Source organism: Malus domestica, chromosome 09, assembly GCF_042453785.1.
Source record: "Malus domestica chromosome 09, GDT2T_hap1".
In the NCBI taxonomy this organism is placed as follows: domain Eukaryota; kingdom Viridiplantae; phylum Streptophyta; class Magnoliopsida; order Rosales; family Rosaceae; genus Malus; species Malus domestica.
Genome location: NC_091669.1, coordinates 24,878,332 through 24,896,768, shown reverse-complemented (window position 1 = coordinate 24,896,768; position 18,437 = coordinate 24,878,332).

The window sequence follows — 18,437 nt, the reverse complement described above, 5'->3', positions numbered from 1 at the left end:
TGCCTCATATCTAGCATCAGTTCAAGACAGCATCTAGTTACTTCGGCCCACACATGGACTGAATTAGGGGAGGAGCCCTTATTTTATAGAAGGGCCTCCTCATCCTCACAAACCTTAAGTCTCTCCTATCTAGAGCAAAGCTCTCACACTCTCTCCCTCACAAATACTCTCAGATAAATACAATTAGTATAGACGTAGCCTAAACCTTGGGGTGAACCACGATACATCTTGTGTTATTTACTTTCATGCAGATTCACGGTCGGATTTACGTTGTTCCAAGACCTCCGGTTTTGTGCATCAACACATATAACATATACAATAAAGAGCAATGTTTCTTGCCACACAATCTAATATATGCCATGTGATCAAAATCTCAATCCATATGACAAGCAAGGTTTAGGGTATGTTCGAACATAGATAATCCAATTAACTCTGTACCGAAACATAATTTCAATCACAAACAGGCAAGATTCTAAAAAACACTAGGTGCTAGTCGGGCGGCAAGCTGGGGCCTAGCGCCTAGGCGCCTAAGTGGATTTAAGTAAATTTATTATATTATTGTATAAATAAGTGTCTATTTATACTTAAAAAATATACATAATTGTATTAAGATATGCAAAATAAAATGACATATAGGTTATAAAATGGAGAAATTAGGTTCTCATCCTTCCTTTTACTATTCATTTTTAATTTTTGATTAAGGTCCTTGGGTATTAATAACATCATTAATTATTTCAATAATAAAGTATTTTTTATTTCTAAATATATTCATTTAATGTTAAAAATGTTACAATTAGTATATTTATATTTATGACTAAATTTTTTATCATGTATTTTTAGTTTTAGTTTGTACCCATTTTTAATTTGTAACCCTTTTTTAATTTGTACCAATTTTCTTTTCAGTTTTAATTTGTACCCATATATTAATTTCCTTTTGTGCCCATATTTTTCAAAGTTTTATTTGTATTTGTACCCATATTTTTTTTTAAATTTATTTGTACCCTTTTTTTTTGGCCAAATGTACCCATGCGAAATATATGTACCCATTCATGTAATTTTTTCAAATTTTTAATCTTAAAATATACTCATTCTTAAATATACCAATTTACTATATGTAAAATGTACCATTTTTTTTTTTATATAAAATCTATTCAATTTTTTTCTAATCCATTTTTAAACTTATATGGGTACATTTTTTTTTCTTTGATTTTAAAATGTATTCATATTAAGGTTAATCGAAGAAATTTACTAATGTTATTAAGCTTAATATCCTTTTTTTTTTTGTTGTGATTTTGAAGAATGTACCCATGTTTTGATACAAATCATTTCCTTACAATTACTACTAGTAGCCAAATGTGGGAAACCTAATCAAATTCTTACAGTTGTGGCAAGACGAGAAGCCGAGCCGGGAAACGAAAGCCACTTGAAGACCAAATTCGAAAGAGACCTCGCCATGCTGTGAACCCTAAGAACATGAAATCCTGTTTGGTTAGTTGGAAAACGAAGTAAAGTTGAAAGCTTTTTACAGTAGCATTCATTCATAAAAATCGATGTGAAAATCTTGTTTGCTTAGTCGGAAAGCAAATGGAAAGTCGGATTCGGAAACTTTATCGATTTTCCTGGTAGAAAAAGGAGGAGAGAGGTTGAACCACCGTGGAAGGAGGCAAGAGTGATGCGTAAAATAAGTTAACACACAAATTAAACTCTCTTTTTATCAATTGTAGTAAAGTATGTAAGTAGGGATCGTTCTAGGCCGGGGATTAGGAGGGATTGCTAAATCACTTGGAAACTGACTTGAAAACGTAAAAACAAAGTTTAAAACACTAACTAGACTCAAAGAATGCAAAACTATACTTTAAAACACTAAAACAAACCAAAAGACTCAAAACAGCCCCTAAACACTCAAAACTACCTTAAAAACACAATCTGGGCAATTTTGGGACTCTCACACAAACTTGGACAAATTTTGGTTTTCTAATGAACTAAAACACTTAAAAACATAATCTAAGACAAGTTCTAATTAATATGACTCAAAGAAATAAGATGGGGTTGATTTTCGACGAAAATAATTAAATTAAGACAAGAACAAAGTAAACAAATTCTTAGACAAATTTAAGTGAATCAAAACAGATTGTAAAATGAATTTGAATGAAACTTATGGATGGAAGGCTAGCTAGGAGGTTCTTCTCCACACATGTCACACTTGCATACAAAACGATTTCCAGTTGCTTTTCGATAAACTATGAATACTCAACGCCCCAAATTAACCGTGAATTGCACTAATTAACCCTCAGTTTTTCCACAAGTTATTAGGTTGGATGATCGCATACGACAACCCAAAACATTCCCTACAGTTCCCTACATGAATTGCATAATAGAGATACAAGCAAGAATCATTAAGTTCCATGAAAAACATAAGCATTGACGAGGCACTCGTTACTATGATTTGCATGAAACTTATGCCAAGAATTTACTTAACGTGATTGTGACTAGCAACCTTCACTACTTGTGAATATAAGTTCATAACGATTAGGTGAAACTCCCTTATATTCTAGCGTCAAATTCATGCATGAAAATTAAGCGTGCACTCTCAACCAACATACACAAATCAGTTTTTATATGAACGGATAAGTAAATTGAATTCACAACTTATGAATCACAACTGGATGTAATCAAATCATATTGCAAGCATGAACATAGTTTCGAATCACCCCCTAACTAAGAGGAGTTTAGTTCCTCATACTTACAAAGCAAAGATGCATAAATTTAGACATTAAAAACAAAGATAGAAAACACCTAGAAACGCTCCAACACTCCCGAGGCTTGGGCATAGGCACGGCACAAGATGTTCCTTCTCTTTCCTTCCTTGCAAGCAGCGGCACTAGAGGTTTTGGACAGTTTTGAGTGGTTTTTATGGTGTAGAATGGATGGGGAATGGTATGGAAAGGTTTAGGGTAAGTGTGGAGGAGTGTTTGAGGGTTGGAGGGTGGTGGAGAACTAGGCAAAGAGGGTGGAAGAAGGTGGAGTGGCTGTTATGTTTTCTAGGCACTAGAATGGTGTTTTTGGGGTGTTTTGCTTCCTAGGGTGTGTATGGACGAATTGTTGTGATAAAATTATGAATATGGGGGATTGTCCTTTGGCCAAGGGGTGTAAACATGTATTTATAGGCCCCAAAAACCTTAGAAAATCAGGTTAGGTTAAGGATGAAATGATGGCAATTTGTGTGTGTGGTGTGCAATGGTCCAAGGGTGAAAATGAAGTAATGATGCAAAGTGTGAAGGGTAAAATGGAGTGGTGTTGTAGCTAGGGAGCATGAATGATTGTGTACATTGCATAGAGATGGAAAGGGAGGTGAAATGTGTTAACAAATGGGTCAAAGGTGCAACAACATGTGTTGCACATGGCATTGGATTCCAAATGTGAATGATGGAGCATCAATTGGTGCATGTAATGGATGTAAATGTTGTCTAAAATCTAATGAGTGAAGGGAACAAGAGGTATCAAGCAATTGAGTGTAATAATTAAATGAATTGAAGCATGAAATCAGAAATTATGTAGGGGACAAGAGTGATCAAGCATGGCATGGGAATCCAAAGGGAATTCTATGTGGTTTGCATGGCAAGGAATGCAAGTTGGGGTGACAGATTTTTGGGCTGTTTTCTTCATCTTTTGGACCATAATTCTTCATATTCTTGGCCTCTTTAGTTCTCAAATTCGTCCATCCACTTTGGCCCATGCATTTGCTATCCATTCCAAGCCCCATTTTGCTCCAAAATGCTCCAAAATGCATCTTCTTGCCTACTTTGTCCATAAAATCTGAAAACACACGAAAATGACTTTAAACATTAAAATAACTAAGGAAACACGACATAAATGCACAAGAACAAGCCAACTAAGTCGCATAAATATGCTCCTATCAAGGAGGTGCGTTTTCTATCGAGTTGTGAGTGTAGCTTTCTGCACCGTCGTTGTACAAAAGATGGAAGGGTTGGTTAGTTGTTCGGTCCGGCTATTTGAATCCAGTTTATTTTTTGGCCTAATTGGATTGTTAGTCTTCTCATGTAGTAAAAAATTAAAATTTAAACCGATGTGGTGAAATTTGTTATAATTTATGTTCAAAATTATAAATTACGTTAACTTTTTGTTAATTATTAGCACATGAACACTATTATACTAAAACGGAACTCTTCGTTAATTGTTAGCATGTCGGGCTTACATGTGAGGGTAACTTTATATTTTTAGTCTCATATATAAGACTCATGTGCTAACAATTAACAGAGAATTGCCGAATTTTTTTTAATATTTTGAGCTTAAATTCTAACAGACTTCACCAGGTAAGGGTGGGTAGGGATTGAGCCCAAAATTGGAGGAACCGAACCGGACCCGATTGTAAATGAAACGAGGTGGGGCGGGTCGGGCAATATGATTTTAGAAATAGGAATAGAACCTAACCCGGCCCGTTTGCTCCTACGGGTCCAAATATTTTTCTATTTGCTATGCTGTTATCGGAAACCAAAGAAGGCTTCAGACTAGAGACCTGTGCATAGATCAAGCAAAAGAACAATCAATCTTCCTTTTCCACTTTGTAATTCTGCATAATCTAAAATTTGACATGCATAACAACCACACATCTCTCCAATTTCACAAATTAATTAACTATTAATTCACTAAATTAAATCGAGAAATTTCCGAATCTGAACAATTTAGTTTCTTTCTTTCTAATCAGGAAAAACAAAAATAGAAGAGAAGAACTTTAATTCAATAAAAAATAGATTTATAAAGAGAGTTGCTTACTGTGAAAAGCAAGATGCCCACTAGCCTTATTTTATTGATCACTTGTTTCTCGGGAAAAAGAGGTGAGAAAATTGTTGAAAGGGAATGGGAAAGACAAATTTAAAACTAAAAACCCAAATGCAAGACAGAAAGACGAAAAGCACAAACCAAATGAAGGCAAGGAGTCATTCTAGAGGGCTTTTGGGGAAGAAAGCCAAAAACAGAAGCAGCAGAAGTTGGTAGTTATTAGCTGAAATATGATGCTGCTGCTGTTGTTGTGACCTTGATCGAGACGAGAGTGATAAACAAACGAGAGTGAGTCATGAGATTAGTAGGAGATCAAGCGGCTAAGATTTAATTGAATGTTAGGAATCAATGGCTCGGGCTGGGGGCCTGTGTTTTCAAATTCTTGGATCCGCCCCGCCCCGCTATTTATATGGCCCTGTCCCGCCCCGCCTTGACCCATATGAACCCGCCCCTACCCGTGGGTCCAGGATCCGATTGCCCACCCCTAACCACAGGTACTTAACTCCTAATTTTTTTACAACATGGTTATCTTCCAACTACCCTATCACCACGAGGACTATTAATCCAATTAAGCCTTTTTTTTTCCTTCTCTTAACCAGTTTTTTTACATGTTCTACTTCTAGCTTCTATCCACCTTTTAGTGAATTTTAAACTACACAAAAATACATTAATTATAGGTTGAACCACAATCTCATATCCCATGTTTTAAACATTGAAATGTCCAGTAATGCTTAGCTAATTTTGAGGACCTATGTGGTCCTGTGAGTTCCTCTTTCATTTGAAGATTAATCTAAGGGTGGATTAATCAACAACCTTAAATTATCCTTGTTACAGTCTAATAAAATAATAATCCTGATTTAAAAAATAAATAAATCACGCAACCTTTCTGCCTAGGGGTGGGCAAATGGGTATAGAAACCGTGGGTCGGGGCGGGTACGGGTCAGTTCCAATTTTTACATGAAAGAAACGAGGCGGGGCAGGGTAGGGCCTTAAAGTTTTAGGGGCAGGTCGGGTCCAAATGTATAGAAAAAGGGGGCCCAAAACTGACTTGTTTGTAATTACTCAGTATACCTACTTCTTCTGCCTTATATTCGCTCTCCCAACCATGGAAACTTTCAGCTTCCTCAAGTACTGGCGCGGCGGTGGCTTACTTGCTGCCACCCTCGTCCTTAACAACATAGACATGGTTAGAGTTCGCCATCCTCGACAAAGACGAAGCGGCTGCTTAAAACCACAACGAGGAAGCTCGGCAAGAAGATGACAGCGACGGCGACAACGAGGAGTCTGATGACACTAAGGATTGAGATGGGGAGTTTAACTTCATTGTCTCTTCTGGGTCGAGCCAGGACAAAATGGACAACCCGAATCTGACTCTCTCCATTCGACGACTTGTTCTTCAAAATGAAGCTTGTGCCCATTAAGCCCTCATCGATTGAGTTCAACCCATCTGAAGAATCCTACTCCAAGCTAATTCGCCATCTCATTATTGAAATCGGCCACTAAATTTCATGTTTTCATGCTGGGTTTGAAGAAATCGAAGTTGAATTCAAACGAGTCGGAAAAACCAGGGAAAATGGAGCTGCCGGCGATTGGATCTGTTGTAAAAATTTGGTGTTTTTTTTCCCAAAAAAAAAAAGGACCAGTGGGCCCGGCCTGTGCCCAGCCCTACTTTTGCCTTCTTTTCTTACCCCTCCCCTTCCCTCTTCGTTTGAGTTTTCAAAAAGGACAAAGCTTTTCACTTTGATTTAGTTTTCAAATTATTAGTACACCTGGTGGATCCTGCGGCGGTGCTCCCCTTATTGGCAAGCCATAGCCACTTCGTCCTCCACTGCATTGGCCCCTAATAAACCTTGAGGAGCTTGGCTCGCTACTCCTTGATCCATGACTCCACTTTTGCTATGTATCGACTCCATTTGCAATTTGATAATTTGTTCATTCAGCATAAACGATGACGAATATCATGAAGCGCGGCAACATGGATTGTTCGTGTTGTCTAAGTTTTTATTTTAAGCTAATTCCAACAAATTTAGGGATTTTGATAAATGTCAGCAAGCCCGCTCATTTGGAACCCATCGGCCAATGGCAGATCTAGGAAAAATATTTTAGGGGGTCACATGTAAAAGTTTACAAACATTTCTTAGACATATAATAACCTTAAAAATTAAACCATAGTTCCATCATTCATAACTTATAGAACAAATAACAACACAAGTTACAATAGTCCCCGACGTGTTTTCATATTTTGAAAACATTGCATTATAGCTTCATTGTCAATGGAAGAAAAAACATTGCTCTCAATATAAACCACCATCCTATCAACCATTGATCTCCCATTCGGTTACGCAACGGAGTCTTCACAATACTTATAGTAGAAAAAGCTCTCTCAACTGAAGTAGTAACAACTGGTAGAACCAAAGCTAATTGATCGGATCATATTTATATATATTTTTACTTCGAATTCACTCGTCTTTTCTTAGTTAGTTCCTTATATTTTTGAGCTATTTACTTTGTTTTTGCGTATTATAGGATTTGTCTAGCAAAGAAAATAAAAATAGAACAAGTGAAATTTTATGTAATAAATTCGTCAAAATTGTCTGTGTAGATCAGCTTTTAAATAAAATTAAAAAGAAAAATAATAATGATGAGTCATGATGATGTTTGAAACATCATCATGATTCATGTATATGCTAAAATAATCGTTTTATCTGATATTGCTTACTTTCGGTGCCATGGAAGTTGTATCTTTTAAGTAATCATTGTTGAAATGTATTTGTGGTTGTGTTTGCTCAATTGTATCAGTAAATTGTGTGAAGATATCTTTAGTTATATGTGGAATGTTGTCACCCGACCTGATGGTAATTGAGATGTTGAAAAGACTGACAGCAAGCAGCAAAGGAAAAATAAAAAAAAGAAATAAAGAAGTGGCAGACACGAATGGTGGAGAAAAGAAAGAAAATAAAATAAAACTGATTGGAAGAAGCACAGAAGCAGGAGAAACCGAGAAACCGAGGGAGTGACTGGCAGGAAGAAGAAATAAAATGAAAGAGGAAGTGCGGCACTGAGGGGGATATATGAGAAAATAAAGAAGTGGGAAGGTATGGGAATAATGGAGAAATAAAGAAAGGAAGTGGAGGAATGAAGTGGAGGACTGGACAGCAGAAAAATATAAAATAAAAGAGATGGAAGGCAGGTCAAACGGGGAGACCAAGGGGGAAAGAAAATAATAAAAAGAGGGAGAAAAGTGAAGACCAAGGGGGCGGGGAGCAGAAAGCTGCCTTAGGCAGCGAGAAAAACAGCGGAATAAGGAGAGAGGGGTTGAGTGGAAATTAGGGAAGCAGAGAGCTGCCTTGGCAGGTCAGAGTCTTGCAGCGAAGAAACAGAAAGCACGGCACAGAGGGAAGGTCAGAGAAGAGGAAGCAGATCACAAAGGCACGGACGCAGCAGATCTTCTTTTCTTGGTTTTATCTTCTCAAACCCATGTTTTACTTTTGGTTTAATTTGATAATAATGTGTAACTAAATTTATTTTGGCTAGAGGTTAATTCAAAGCCATGAATATATTTGTAATATGAATTGATTACCTTCAGTTGTGATTTCTGAGTTGTGATTTAATTTGCTTAACTGCTTGATTGATAACTAATTTGTGTATGTTGGTTGAGAGTGCACGCTTAATTTTCATGCCTGAATTTGATGCTAGAATATAAGGGAGTTTCACCTAATCGTTATGAACTTATATTCACAAGTAGTGAAGGTTGTTATCCACAATCGTGTTAAGTGAATTCTAGGCTGGATTAACATGCGTATTCCATAGTTATGAATGCCTAGTCAATGTTTATGATTTCCGTTGAACTTAATGATCTTTGTTGAATGTCTCTATCATGCGTATTCCATAGTTAGGGATTTTGATGAGGAATAATTTGGTTGTAATGCGTATTCCATTCAATCCAATGAATCTAGGGAAATCTAAGAGTTAATTTAAGCGGACCTAATTAACTTGGAAAATTGTCATTCACAATTTATTGAAAGAACAACTGAAAATCAATTTAGGTTGCATATGTGTCATGTGTGGAGAAAAACCCTCTAGCTAGTCCGTCATCTATCCTTTCACCTTAATTTCATGCTTTTGTCAATTCTGTAATTTATTTAAGTTTAATTTACTTCTCGTCAAAACCAAACCCCCCCCATTATTAAATTATATTATTTAGTTAGTTTTCATTGTTGTTAGTCTTTTAATTCAATTTCCGTCCATTTCAGTTCCTAGTGTCTAATTTGATTGTTTTCATTATTTTGAGTCATTCTAAGTGTGTTTCGAGTTATTAGAGTTTTTAGCCTAGTTTTGTGTCCTTGAGTCTTGTTTAATATTTTTAAATTAATTTAGAATAGATTAGCAATCCCTCCTAATCCCCAGCCTAGAACGATACCCTACTTACATCTATACTACAATTGTCAAAAAGAGGGTTTAATTTGTGTGTCAAGTAAAATTCGCACCAAATTTTGGCGCCGTTGCCGGGGATTAGCAACTTTGCTAATCCCCCATTGTTTCTTTTTATTTCTTTTTCGTGTCTTTTGTTTTAGTTACTGACTTTGTTTCTTTTCTTGTCTTTTGTTTTTAGTTTCTGTTTTTGTTTTGTTTTGTTTATTTTACTTTTGATATTTGATTTAGTTTTCTTTCTTTGATTTTAGGTACTAGAGAAGTAAGACATGGATTTTGCTAGCATTCAAGCTCAATTGGCAAATCTTACTTCTCAAATGTCGCAGTATGCCGAAAGGACCACAATGCAAAATGTCCCTATATTTGGTGCATCTTATAGGCAAGGATATCAAGCCAATCAATGTTCACAAAAAGATTGGAGTGATCATTCAAACTCTATGTGGTGGGAAGCTCAACAAGTTCAACATGAAGGATATTGGCAGCCATATGAGGAGTTCTATTCAGGACCTATGTAGCCACCACAACCTCATATACAATATGCCCAATCAAACTCAGATTCGTCAATAGATTACAATCAAATTTTTGATGAATTAAATTCTTTGGTGCAGGGCTCACAAAATCAAGCCAAGGAGGCTCAACAAGATGGATATTGGCAGCAATCTGAGGAGTTTTTAACGCCTATGCAGCCACCACCGCATACCCCACAACAATTCCAATCAAATTCAAGTATGTCCATGGATAGTGATCAAATTCTTCAAGTACTAACCTCTTTGACGCAGGACCAACAAAATCAAGACAAGAAGTTGGATAAATTGATGAGTCAAATGGGAGAGATTATGGAATTCATGGTACAAATTCAAGAGCAAAGTGAACTCTCCAGCTCAACTGTTGAAAATTCGAAGGAAGATTTTGAAATCCACGATGCTATCACTTTGGAAGGTGACATGAAGGATGAAGCTGTCCCAGAACTATCCAAACACAGCCCGAACATGGATGAATTGCTGCTGCAAGCAGAAGAGGAGGAGGACGACCTGGGCAGTTTAGAAGAATTCTTGCTGCAAGCTCCTCAAATCCCTATGTCATCCAACTCAGGTGAGGAAGTTCTAAATCCACTTCATTCTAACATTATTCCACCAAATGTCCTTTTTCCTTGTAGGTTTTTGATTCCAAATATCAAAGAGAGTGAAAAAGACATTGTGGAAGCTCTTCCAAAGGTGCAAAGTGATATCCCAATTCTTGGTGCACCAAAACAAGTTCCCGATGGTATTGAAACGTTCAAAGAACCTTGCACACCAAGAAAAGAGATTCAAGAAAATGAAGTGGTTGAAGCATATCAAGAATACATCCAAGAGGCTGTGCATGAGACAATCAAGCCCAAAGCAGTTGAGTTTGATAACACGGGACAAGCCACAACCATCATAGTAAACCTGGCCAAGTTCAAAGTCCCGGAAATGTTCAAAGATGTGGTGTTTGTCATTGAGTTTGTGTCGGAAAAAGAAAGTAAGCCATCTTCTCCAATTTTAATTTTAATTTATACTAACATGTTTCTGATTTTGATGATTCAGGCACCCACTCTTGAATTTAAACCATTGCCGAATCATTTCAAGTATCACCTCCCATTAAAAGATAAATTCCATGCTTTGGAGCCGAGTGGAGTTTAAAGGAAAGATTCGTCTGGCTAAAGACGTTAAATCAAGCGCTTCTTGGGAGGCAACCCAAGCATTCAACGAAGGGAGACTTTGGAATCGCTAACCAAATCAGATTTGCATTCTTACACCCTTATCTTTACTGTTTTCATTTTGTTTTGTTCAGTTAGTTGTGTTATTTGGTTGATTTCTGTGAGTTTGTGTTATTTAGTTTAAGTGTGGGGGAAGGTTAAACAAAGTCTTTTTACATTGATTTACATATTTTACATTGATTTAAAAAAAAAAAAAAAAAAAAAAAACATAAAAGTAAAAATATTTTACAATGATGTGTAAACTAATAGCATTCATTGGTCAGATGGTGCTTCAGCAGTCGGCCGGGCCACGGAAGGAGGAGGTATCGGAGGTTGATCAGCTGGAGCTTCACTACGCAGTGCCGCCCCAGAAGACGAAGGCAGATGCGGTTGGAACAAACCCACAAACCTCCGATGATCAAGTAAAATCTGACCATCATTTTCCTGCAGCTGGTCAATTTTCCTCTTCATGTTTGTGGCATAATTGTGTGCAAGCTTGTGCAATTGTTTATTTTCATGCTTGAGTCCTCTAATCTCCTCTTTGAGACTCTGTATTTCAGCCACCAACGATTCAACGTGACGGGTTCGAGCAAATAGGCGTTGGGCCATGTTGGACACAGAACCCGCACACTGCACGCTAAGAGCCAGAGACTCCTTAACCGCCAATTCATCAGACCGTCTAGCGAGCAGTCTGTTATCTCTGGGGGTGACAAGGTTCCGGGCCACCACCGCAGCGGTCATGTCATTTTTCATCACCGAATCCCCAACGGTAAGAGGACCGGTATGGGATATGAAGGATGGGCGCCATATGTTGTCTGGTGAAGGCGGAGCTGCCTCTTCACCAATGTTCAAGTCAAAACGACGATCGGAAGGGCCATACATTTTCTGAAGGTGTTGAGAAAGAAGAGATCGGACAAATTAAGATTTTGGAAGTTTACAGGAGGGAGTGTTTACAGGAGAGAGCTCAAGTGTGTTGTGGAACAAAATTAACGCCTCTATAAAAAGAAGAAATCAAAGAGGCGCTCCTCAGAAATCGAAGAAGCGTCCTCTCGCAAATCGAAGAGTCGGGGCTCCTTTCTCAAAAGTCGGATTCTTTTCTCAAAAGAGGCGTTTCATTTCTTAAAGGCTGGGCTTGCTCAGAAACCACGAGCCGAACCCCGGATTTCAAAAGATCAAGTTGTCCAGACGTGTCGTCACTCGTCATATGCAACTGGCAGCTTTGCGGAAATTACGGGCAGCTTTGTCAGAAAGCGCGTAATTTGTACTATTCACCATCCACCGGCTGCCGACAATGAGTGAGGGAATAGTTCCGGTTGTGAAGAAAAGTCCTATAAGTATCTACCTTCGCCTTCCACAGCAAAGGCACACCCTCTCAGCACTTCTTCATCTCCGAGAATGTATTTCCAACACACCCTCTCAAGTCACTCTGTATTTTTCATCCCCTGGGATACCCCTGCAAACAACCCATCCAGAGCAAAAGTATTTCATATCATGAAGGTTGAAAGCAAGAGTATCTCATATCATGCTTTCTCCCTGTCATTTTCCTTGTCTTTGTTTTACGACAAGGAGAAAGAGAGCAATCAGCCAGCATTTGGTATCAATCTTCCGATCTGGAGCCAACTGCCTGGAACCCCTTCCTGATTGCTTACCTAGCCTTGCTCTCGAGTACTCATCTTCATCATTTTGTGCTTTCTCTTCGTCTACCACATCTGCCTGGGGGACAGTAAGGGAAGTGAAAATGATACCTCGAAGCATGTGGAGACAATTCAGCTAGGGACAAGGAGAAAGAAAGCAAGAGGTGGGCATTTGGAAAGATTGAAGAAAGAAACAGACCAACACCTTTACCTCGTGCCCGCCCGTCATGCAGAAGAAACAAGCAGAGAAGAATGCAGCTTGCACAATCAACCCAGCATAAGGAGTCTGAGTTGAAGAACTAGAGAAGCTGCCACATCTGCTTGGAGAACAAATAAGGAACTGCAACATCACCAAAGAGCAAAGCCTCGCCGTACAATATCATCAAATCATCACTTGCAAGTAAAAAGCTAAGTGTCACCCAGTTCAAGAGGAAAGCTGTGGAAAGTCAACAAGCACGACTAATGATCACTTATTAGTTCTATTCATTGTCTTTTATCGTGATTTTCAATTTTTCGTTTGCTTTTTACATTTTCTTGCGTTACTTAACTGAATTATTTCTTTTCTTTGCAGGAACTTTTGGTTATTTCCACCCTTGAAGTTGATTGCAGAATTTTAGCTTGGGGGTTATCACTTGATTTTACTGCAAATTAGGGAAGTTTTCAGTCCAATTGTGTATTTTGTTTCTTATTATTTATTTATTTATTTTATTTTTATTTGCATTATAGTGTTTTCTGACATTGGGGACAATGTCCAGTTTAAGTTTGGGGGTAAAGAGTATAAAAAATGACCAAATTGAAATTTTTTGTACCTTCAACTACGAACGGGTTTCATTTGTTTCCGTGTTGTTGCTTTTTGTTTTCTTAATTAGTTTTGTTTTCTTTTAAAAAAAAAAAATTTAAAAAAATCGGAAAATTTAAAAATCCAAAAATATTGTCTTGTTTCCCTTATTGTTATGAATTAGATTTTTGTTAGTTTCCCGACCCAATGATATAATTGGATCAAATTTGAACCATGATCATCAAGAACTTAGTTAACATGTGTTTTGTGAAATTCCTAATTCTCTTGTTAGTTTTGTACATGTTTGACCATCTTTGAAAAACCAAATGCACATAGCCTTGTTAATGTGAAACTAAAGTATGACTTAAAGCTTCATATGTGAATTTAGTGACCATATACATCCTATGTGAGTTTTTGAGCCGATTGAAAGTGTGCATTTTTCATACACTCCTATTCTTTCATGTGTGATGAACTTATGTGAGATACATCTCTAGAACTTGCGTAACGATCTTTCGAAATGTTTGTCATTGATTGCATAAACTTGGAAATGATAGAGGCATTAGGTTTACCACTATGGCCCAAATAACCATGTTTCCCAAGGAAAAATGATATCATTAGATTGCCAATTTGAGCCGTGTATGTTGAGCCTTTTATTTCTTATCACCAGATATGTCTACCCTTATACCTGAAACTTTTTTCCTTACCCTTTCCAAGCAAGCAATGCGAGATTGTCTTATGAGAAACGTTTATGAAGTACTTTGAAGGTGTTTGGCAAAAGAATAAGTGTGGGGGTATTTCATGTTTGTATTTAAAAAAAAAAAAAAAAAAAAAAGAGAAAAGAGAAGAAAAGAAAAAGAAAAAGAAAGATTGTATACAAAGCAAATAAAAAGTTGTTCAAGTTTCAGTTTAAGGGTGTGGTTGGAGGTGCTAAAAGAATCGTTGGAAAGATTGAGTTCTTATAAATCTAAAGAAAAGAATTGCTTGCAATGTAGCTTGGAACTTGTGTTTACCTATTCTTTCAATTCAATAACCCTCTCCCTAAACCTCATTACATCCAATAAAAGTCCTCTTGATTTAAGTTTTGCAATTATGATTGTGGAGATGAGATCTTTATGCAAGCTTATGGTAGAAATTTCACATTTGATTCTTTGAGCGAAACACATTAAAACTAAACACATGTGTGATTGAGTGCATATCCCGTGAGAATGTCGCTAGGTTGCATATGATGATTTGAAAAATAAAAACTTGAAATTGCATTAGCATGGCTATCTCACACACTACACTTCAAGGATGATTTAAAGATTACTGCTAATATTTGAATAAGGAAGATGAACTTGGATTAGTTCCTTGATGCTAGCTATGGTTCTTGATGATTTGTTTTCTTAAATGAAATTCTATGAGGGTCACATAGAGGGAAGCTAATGTTTTTCTTGTTACTTCTTGTTCTTGTTTTCTTTGTTTTGCTCGAGGACTAGCAAAAGTTAAGTGTGGGGGTATTTGATCGGATCATATTTATATATATTTTTACTTCGAATTCACTCGTCTTTTCTTAGTTAGTTCCTTATATTTTTGAGCTATTTACTTTGTTTTTGCGTATTATAGGATTTGTCTAGCAAAGAAAATAAAAATAGAACAAGTGAAATTTTATGTAATAAATTCGTCAAAATTGTCTGTGTAGATCAGCTTTTAAATAAAATTAAAAAGAAAAATAATAATGATGAGTCATGATGATGTTTGAAACATCATCATGATTCATGTATATGCTAAAATAATCGTTTTATCTGATATTGCTTACTTTCGGTGCCATGGAAGTTGTATCTTTTAAGTAATCATTGTTGAAATGTATTTGTGGTTGTGTTTGCTCAATTGTATCAGTAAATTGTGTGAAGATATCTTTAGTTATATGTGGAATGTTGTCACCCGACCTGATGGTAATTGAGATGTTGAAAAGACTGACAGCAAGCAGAAAGGAAAAATAAAAAAAGAAATAAAGAAGTGGCAGACACGAATGGTGGAGAAAAGAAAGAAAATAAAATAAAACTGATTGGAAGAAGCACAGAAGCAGGAGAAACCGAGGGAGTGACTGGCAGGAAGAAGAAATAAAATGAAAGAGGAAGTGCGGCACTGAGGGGGATATATGAGAAAATAAAGAAGTGGGAAGGTATGGGAATAATGGAGAAATAAAGAAAGGAAGTGGAGGAATGAAGTGGAGGACTGGACAGCAGAAAAATATAAAATAAAAGAGATGGAAGGCAGGTCAAACGGGGAGACCAATGGGGAAAGAAAATAATAAAAAGAGGGAGAAAAGTGAAGACCAAGGGGGCGGGGAGCAGAAAGCTGCCTTAGGCAGCGAGAAAAACAGCGGAATAAGGAGAGAGGGGTTGAGTGGAAATTAGGGAAGCAGAGAGCTGCCTTGGCAGGTCAGAGTCTTGCAGCGAAGAAACAGAAAGCACGGCACAGAGGGAAGGTCAGAGAAGAGGAAGCAGATCACAGAGGCACGGACGCAGCAGATCTTCTTTTCTTGGTTTTATCTTCTCAAACCCATGTTTTACTTTTGGTTTAATTTGATAATAATGTGTAACTAAATTTATTTTGGCTAGAGGTTAATTCAAAGCCATGAATATATTTGTAATATGAATTGATTACCTTCAGTTGTGATTTCTGAGTTGTGATTTAATTTGCTTAACTGCTTGATTGATAACTAATTTGTGTATGTTGGTTGAGAGTGCACGCTTAATTTTCATGCCTGAATTTGATGCTAGAATATAAGGGAGTTTCACCTAATCGTTATGAACTTATATTCACAAGTAGTGAAGGTTGTTATCCACAATCGTGTTAAGTGAATTCTAGGCTGGATTAACATGCGTATTCCATAGTTATGAATGCCTAGTCAATGTTTATGATTTCCGTTGAACTTAATGATCTTTGTTGAATGTCTCTATCATGCGTATTCCATAGTTAGGGATTTTGATGAGGAATAATTTGGTTGTAATGCGTATTCCATTCAATCCAATGAATCTAGGGAAATCTAAGAGTTAATTTAAGCGGACCTAATTAACTTGGAAAATTGTCATTCACAATTTATTGAAAGAACAACTGAAAATCAATTTAGGTTGCATATGTGTCATGTGTGGAGAAAAACCCTCTAGCTAGTCCGTCATCTATCCTTTCACCTTAATTTCATGCTTTTGTCAATTCTGTAATTTATTTAAGTTTAATTTACTTCTCGTCAAAACCAAACCCCCCCCATTATTAAATTATATTATTTAGTTAGTTTTCATTGTTGTTAGTCTTTTAATTCAATTTCCGTCCATTTCAGTTCCTAGTGTCTAATTTGATTGTTTTCATTATTTTGAGTCATTCTAAGTGTGTTTCGAGTTATTAGAGTTTTTAGCCTAGTTTTGTGTCCTTGAGTCTTGTTTAATATTTTTAAATTAATTTAGAATAGATTAGCAATCCCTCCTAATCCCCAGCCTAGAACGATACCCTACTTACATCTATACTACAATTGTCAAAAAGAGGGTTTAATTTGTGTGTCAAGTAAAATTCGCACCACTAATGTAATTAACAAATACATGTGATTGTATACTTTATTCCTCTCCGTCTCCACCGTTTTTTTTTGCAAGGCTACCAATTCCTTTCGATTGAGAAAATTCACTAATCGAATGCATATCAAGAATATAATGCCCAAGTTGATCTTCAAGTGCTAAGAGTTGACGTAGTAAATTCATTCAGATAAAATTGAGCAAAACAAATTAGCTTTTGTTCATCAAAAGCCAAGAATGAATAATTCGGGCTCAAACTTGCCAACAAAGAAACAACTCTGTATTTACCTCATCAAAGTGACTATTTAATTCCACGAGTTGCTTACCAACGATAGCAACAAAGCGCTCCACATGATAATGATGGAAGTTTGTGATTCTTTGAGCTCCATCATCCATGTGTTTATTTTTTTGGCTCTTAGTGTTTATTTTTTTAATTAAACTAAGGGTCCAAACCTATGTCATTTTGACAAAGTAATATTTATTAAAAAAAATTTAATAAGAAGAGCTACTCTTACAGTTGGAGTGCATATATGAAGCCAACTCCAATCTACAAAGGGGCACCACCCAAGTTATACATGGACATTCACCGAAATTCGGGGAGGGGGTCAGTTGACCACCTGTCCCTCAATGCATCCGCCTCTGCCATTTGCGATGGTAATGTGAAAGCTGAAACATGTGAGAGATGGAGAATTCTTCTTGAATGATGGAACTTTGGAGAAAGACCTCTCGATTTGATTACTCAAACACAAAGCATCTTGGGGACGTGTGCTACTTGCTCACAAGGATAGGGAGGGAGAGGGATAGGCGATGGATGGGAGAGAAACTGGTAGGGAAGAAGACATGAGGGTTTCACAGGTGAATTCTTTATTTTTCTTTACTTGAGATTATTATTTTGGGTAAGTCACAGTTTCATACCTCGTCTTTAAAAAATTTCAATGTCATACCTTATCTTCGAATTTGTTGCAATGTCATACCTTCCGTCAGTTGTCTGTCAATTCATCTGTTAAATGCTAACGTGGCTTGAGGTGGGGCCCACTTTCTATTAAAAAATTAATAAAATATTAAAAAATAATAATTTACCCCTAAAAAGAAAACCAAACACCCATCTTCCTTGACCCTTTCCCCTTCCTTGCAATCCAAATCCAAAACCACTCCCACCCACACCAACATCTCCTCCCCCCCCCCATATACCCACCTCCTCATTCTCTGCTACTACCACATCATCCTCCTCCTTCTCCTATCCAACCCCCAATTCTTCCAGCTTGGCCACTGAGCATCCGCATCACACCCAAAACAGCAACACGACATGGCAGAGAAGGGGACGAGAATGGGGATAAGGAGGTCGAGGGGGAGTTGGAGATGTAGGAAAAGTAGGAGGTGATGAGGAAGGTCTCGGAGAAGAGGACAAGAATGAGGATGAGGAGGTCGATGGTGGCCAACAGCGAGTGCTTGCAGAGAAGAGTGCAATTAGGGTTTCAGGATTTGGGTTTTGGGGTTGGATAAGAGGAGGAGGGGGAGGAGGATGACGTGGC